This window comes from Felis catus, chromosome B4, assembly GCF_018350175.1.
Source record: "Felis catus isolate Fca126 chromosome B4, F.catus_Fca126_mat1.0, whole genome shotgun sequence".
NCBI lineage: Eukaryota > Metazoa > Chordata > Mammalia > Carnivora > Felidae > Felis > Felis catus.
Window position 1 is genome coordinate 32,687,368 of NC_058374.1, and position 6,823 is coordinate 32,694,190.

Sequence of the window (6,823 nt, forward strand, 5' to 3'; positions counted from 1 at the left end):
GTCATTCAGTCTTTAAGTATTTGCCTTTAACATAACCTTCATCTCCAGAAACCTACTTACTCCTTATATTTTGGGTGCCTTCAGATCACAAAGTTTTCACCTTATCTCAGCAGTCCCCTAATGTTAGTGAAGCAGATGTTCCCATTGCTTTTCAGATCGGAGCTAAAGTCAGGAAAGGCTCGGCAAAGGTGTCATCATCAGCCACCCGTGGAGCTTCCAGTTCATGTACGGTTGCCCCTAAAACTGCCGAGGAGGCCAGCTTCACCTGTCATGTGAATCTCCATGAGTGTTATCCTTGGAGAAGAGACAGCTGCAGCATTTAGCTTTTTCAAATAAGCTTGGCAATATCTAAAGCATGAATAGAGAGCTTGTTATTTTTATGGTTGCTAAGTATAGATAGCATGCAGATGGTGGGTCTGGCCTGTTAATAGGCATTTTACAGAAACCTAGGAGTTGCTATTTCCAAGCTGCTGCTTGGCCCTCCAGTGATATCTTCTTCCCATCAGGTCTTAGTTCAAGTGCTGTAGACAATCTGGAAAACAACTGGCTCCTCCCTTGAATTGCAGCTTCTCCTCTGGCACATGTGGTGGGTCTTGCTGGACTTTTATTTTTCTGTACTTGTGATTTCTCATTTTTTAAGTTTGAGGCACATTTTCCAGCTCAAAATAATGCCCAGCCTCTGATTTTCACTGGATGTCTTAGTGTGGATTGTTCTTCCTCACCTTATCCTTATCCTCACCTCCTACCCATCACTCATGTTAGCCTCCTGATTTTACTTCTTTCATGGCGTGTCTCTGTCTTGGGGTTTCGGTTGCCCGCCTCTAGCAGAGGCAGAGCCTGCCACTCCTGTCTGCAACAGAAAGCTGAATTTACTGCACTCTGAGGGAGGGACAGCTGTGAAGCACTATCTCTGACCCATGGGGAGAACAGATCTCATAAAGGGTGCTGGAGAGCATGGTGCTTGGAGATTTCAGTTCCCAGAGCATTTAGGGCTTGGCGGGCATTTACCTGTGGAGGTGTGTTTATTTAAGTGAGGCTGATGCTGACTGCCTGGCCCTGACTGCTGATGTGAAGTTCTCATTCAAGGGGCGCCTGGGTGGCTCAGTCGGTTAAGCGTCCAACGCCGGCTCAGGTCATGATCTCACGGTCCATGAGTTTGAGCCCCGCGTCGAGCTCTGTGCTGACAGCTCAGAGCCTGGAGCCTGTTTCAGATTCTGTGTCTCCCTCTCTCTCTGCCCCTCCCCTGTTCATGCTCTGAAGTTCTCATTCAAGTGAGAATGGGTTTAAACCAGTTCTGATGGTTACTCATGTGGCCAAATAACCACCATCCTTCCCAAATGGAAAGAAACTTTTACCCCATCCCCACCCCCATCAGCTCTCTAAAACCAAAGATATCCTGTCTTGTTCACCACCGTATCCCCAGAGCTTAGCAAAATGTCCATTCTATGTTCAGTAAATATTGTTGAATGAATGAGTGAATGAAACGTCTTAATGGAGAACTGGCCTCAGCTTCCCCTATGCTGGGAGGGTCTGTGAGATCTGAACTTTGAAGGATTGAATGAAGAAGATGAAAGATAGAGTATATGTTACTCTGTGGCTCTAGAAGGGAGAACAGGACCCAGTGGTCAGTATGAGTTACAGAAACATGGATTTCTGCTTGGTGTAAGGAAGACCCTCTAAGGGTAGCAGCTCTCCAGAGGTGGAAATATCTGCCTTGTCCTGATGTTAACTGAGAAGAGCAGAAGCAGGGGCTGGACCAAGAAGAAACTCCAGGGGCCTGATTCCTCACTAAGTGGGCAGGGGCCTGACTTTCTCAGAATCCTGTGGGTTGGACATGTGGTCAAAGATGGTATTTAGTTTGTCTTTCAGGTAGGCTACTTCTGCCATAGTATATCTCTTTCCTATTGTTATTATCACTGTGGTAGAATCAAGATCTTTGGCACCAGGTCCTAGTTATCGTTTGCAAAGACATCGATCCAAAATATTCTCCTTTCCTTGCAGAAGGCGTCATTTGCAGCATTGGAAGATTGGAGGTAATTGATCAAATGTGTTGACTGAGCCATTTTGAAAGGATGGAATTTAGAGGGACGTGGCCAAACAGGTTCCCTGAAGTCCATTTATAAATGACCTATTTTTGTTCCTCTATGGATTCTCTCCTGGAGTTTTAGAAAACATCCCCTGCCTGCATGCCTCTGTAGCTCAGTTCTACCTGGGGCATCAGGCGCCAAGTGGACATGTGTGTTCTGTTTTAGGTGGAGAATCAGTTCTCACCATGTCCATGATGACCTCCGTGGATACAGGGGAGAGGGGTAAGAATCAGTGAGTAGACTCAGAGTACAGGATTTGATCTGTATAAAGGATAGAGGACAAGTATTTGGGGCTGCTGGGTGCCTGAGCTAGCCCTGGCCAGGATGGCTCTACTCATACTGCTGGCCATCCGGAGCTGAAAATACGTGCCAACATCACTCGCGAGGGCAGAACTGGCCAAAGACACGGACTTGAAAAAGCCAATGGTTGAATAGTGGTTCCTTCAGTCTTTTAGGCAAAGGTACTCTGGCCACATGGGGGCATCTACCCGATCACTGAGCCCAGTGGCAAAGGTACACTGGCTGCTGATGGCAGAGAGGCCGCTGATTGCTGGCTGAGGAGAGAAGCCACATGGACACTCTGTCCAGTTCTGGGCTTGACTTGTGCTCCCTTCGTGAGTTGCTGTTCCCTGTGATTATAAAATAGAACTAGAAAGATCATCTGGTTCAACCTACTCACTTGATGGGCAAGAAAACTGGGGTCCCGGGGGTCTCTGGAAGAACACTAGGGTTACACAGGTTTCTGACATGCCCCTGTCCCATGCAATGCCTTCCCCTTTCTGCCATCATTCTCTTCAGTTTGCACACAGGCTTGTGAGAAAGAAGAAGGTGTGCCTTGGAGGTCCGTGGCCCCAACAGCTGAGGCGCCTCTCCCTGTCTGATGCCATGGGGCCAACAGGGTGGGGCCACCAGCATAATCCACATTTAAATAATGGCAGCTACCGTTTCACTGCATGCTCATGCCAGATGTGCACACATCAATTGTTACTATTGTCTGCTTCCGCAGCACAGCCCTTTCATGTGATGAATGCCTCTCTGGAACCCCAGTGTATTTAGGACAGAGACACACAGATCTGCTTTAGTGGAAGAAATCATGGAAGGCCACCTTCCACCCACTTAGCAATTCCCAAAATCCTACTAGAAAACCTCAACGTTCTAAGAAACAAATTTGAGAATCACTTTTTACATTATTTTTTAAATTATCCAATTACCCTATGCAGTGGTATTATTTCCCCCCCTCCTTTCAGCTTGGAAAATTTAGGTGAAGAGAAGTTAATTAACTTGAGGGTGGCTGAGCAAGGATTTGAACTCACGCCAGTCTGATTCTTAGCCAGTCCATTGTTAAAAAGTCTGCCAGGAAGAAGAACAAGCTTCATGTGATTTCTTGGATTTTCAAATTCTGTTCATTTTGCTTCCCTAGAAATCCTGGTAACAATAACAACAGAGATGCATCAAGAAAATATTGCTTTAAAAAGTTTTGCGAGTGCAAAGCCACTGCTTGAAAAGAATTGAGCACATAGAAAAGAGTTCTCTCAGTAGTCAATGGTCTATTTATTAAAGAGCCCAGTACTGAATACCAATGAAAATACTTTCCCACCCATTGCCCCCTTAGGTGTCCAGCTCATTAATGCACAACACTGCCCTCCCTCACTACCTTCATGCTCTAATAAACGGGGACTTTGAAAGGCCCACTGGCTAGTACTAGACATGGCATTTTGAACATGAAATTGGACACTTGTGGGTGCTTGAGGTTTTTAACTCCAATTACGTATTTTATCTTTTCATTCACTGGGCAGCAGCAGAAATTGCTTGCAGCAAAACCTACTCAAATCCTTTATTTTGTTGTTTCCACTATAGGACCTTCGCTTTTGCAAATTGCTTGACTTACTGCTTTCCAAAACTTTTAAAAAGCTATAATTGTGTTACAAACATAAGCTCTGGAGACACTGTTACAATAGAAAACTTTAATACTAACAAGGCAAGACAGTCTCTAAATCTACCCCATGACGATTTTCATCTTCCCAGGCCTGTTCTTTTGAGTTTCCAGAGAATACAGATTTGCCCTGCAGCAAATCTATGTCCACGATGCCCAATTAGCCCGACTTGGTGCAACATCAAACTTATTCTGCTACTTTCCATCATCAGGGTCTTTGGCTTTTTTGCAACTCCCCCCCCCCCCCCCCCCCCCCCCCCCAGTCTCATTGATCAAATCTCTTGGAACCAAATACTGGGGAAATCTGAATGTCCCTAGCTGTTGAAATATCTGTGATTTTGTGAATAAATATTTGCAGGTACTTGTGCATCTTGTTGTTTATGTAACCTATTATAAAAAAGAATTGTGGCATTAAATTATGTTAAGACATTTCCCCCATCCAGATTCTGACTGCATGATACTTGTTAGAGTAAACAGGTTCTGTTCTTAAGCCCTCAGATCAAAGAGTTGTCAGCTTGGAATGAATTGAGTTGATGACTTGATGCTCCTGTGGAAATGTGTGGCAGTCAGACACGACCTGTTAGCAGGAAAATGTCCCGAAATAACTGGAACAACTGGGCATAACACAGGATTTTCTAGCATTGCAGTTTATTTATTTGGGGTCCAAGCCCAAGCCCAAAGCTGATGCTCAGGGCCTTGAGGGTAGTGGGAGACCTTAGAATGGCACAGAGAAAGACTGGATATAGAGGTGCCAGCTTTATGAGAGCTGACTCAGTTATGAAAATCAACTCCCTGTTGATTCAAGAGGTCTTAATGATCGCTTCCCTCTAGCTTTGCTTGGAGGAAGTCATCCGGGCCACGCCCCTGCCACCCACTGAGCATTGTTTCTCAGAAAGCCCCAGAAGGCTTGTCTGGCTCCAGCTTCCCACGGATGATTCTAGCAGAAAAAGTGTTTATGAAAGTGCTGATGTGAGGCACACAGCCTCATTCCCTTTGGCAAAGAAGGCTTGCACAAGTAGTGTGGGTGCAAATGGGTAGCTGCATTTGGAGAGGGAAGATGAAGGAGGAATTTGAGCAGCAGGTGACAGCGGGAGTCAAAGTTAGGGAAAGGGCGTTTTTACAATGGGTTGGGTTGGTGGACGCTTCCTATCTCTGCTTCCGCAGAGTGGCCAAGCCCTCATGTATCAAAATAGAGGTCTCGCTGTACATCTACAGAAAGGGAAGGTGCATGTGGTGGGAGCTTATAATATGGAATGTGTTGAGAAATCAGGGAGATGCCCCTAACGAGCAGGCCGCTCACCCGTCAGTCTTCTTCTGCTTGAGAATTTCTGAGTCTCGCCTCCAGCCCAGGACATGCCCACGTCCAACTGCCACAGAAACCTCTGCTTGACTGAACCTGCTCCCTCTCAACCCATGGTCCTTCTCTGGGGTGCCCATCTTAGAGCATGGCAGCCCTGTCTGCTCGGTTGCCGAGGCTGGGAGGCTCCTTCCTCAGGTGCTCCCACCCCAGCACACAGGTCCCCCCTCAGCCGCCACCCAGCAGTGGAAAACACCTGCAGACAGGAAAGCACCATGTTGACACAAGGTCCTCTGGGTGATACTGTGAAGCTAGGGGAGTCATTTCATGGAGAACAGTTGCAGAGTGAAAATACATTAGCTAACCCAACTTACAGGGAAATGTCCATTCCACAAACGAGGCCGAAGGCACCGTCAGGCACGCTGAGCTGGGGGCCCGACACTGAGTGGGAAGCCTGAAGAAAAGGTGAGGTGCAGAGAACTCTGACCAAATGTCCAGGGAGAGAGAGTTCCCTGTGCACATTCTACATCCAAGCATCCAAATCTTTGGACAAGCATCCAAGATTTAGGGCCTGGGCCTCAGAGCAACTTGCACTTAAGCAAGAGTCATTTATTTGTTCTTTGTGCACAGTCGTTCAGAAATAGCCCCAATCTAAGCTCTTAGGCACCACAGGAACATGAGAGGCATTTCCCCTTAAGCTGGGTGTGTTTGGTGCTAGTAGCAAAGCCACTTACCACCCAGAACAGGCTGCAACCATCTGGGAAGGGAACAGAGGTCCTGCAGCTTAGCTCAGCCACGTTGCCACAGGCTCCCCCTTCATGGCACTATCTCTGGCCCCATCACACATATGCCCCACACAGGGTGCCTGGGCCCCAGGGGATCAGTTTAGTGTTTGCTGCGCCACCAGCTCTGCTTCTGATGCGAGTCTTCAGTTAGACTTCTTATGACTGCTGGAAGTAGCATTTGAATTGCTCTCAGTTTCCAATTCTGGACCTCTGTGGCTTCATAGGATTGTACAGAAAAAACCCTCTGAAAGTCTGAGTGAAGTGTACACATGTGTATGCTCTGTGGTTAAATGGGAAGACCACAGTTCTGGAAGATTCAGAGCTCTGACTCCAAATTCTAATGTGAACTTGGACAAATCCCTTTACTCTTTATATCAGTTTGCCAGGGCCACCATAACAAAGCAGCACAGGCTGGGGGGCTTACACAACAGAAATCCATTTTCTCACAGTTTTGGGGGTTTCTTCTGAGGCCTCTCTCCTTGACTTGTAGATGGCTGCCATCTCCCCATGGCATCTTGTGGTCTTGTTCTGTGTTCCTGCATCATAGGTGTATATCCTAACCTTTTGTTTAAGGACACTGGTTGGATGGGTGAGGGCCCATCCCAATGGCCTCATTAACTTAATTGCCTCTTTAAAGCTTCCATCTCCAAATTCAGTCACATTCTGAGGTATTGGGGGTTAGGGCTTCAACATATGAATTTTGGGGATACACAATTTAGCC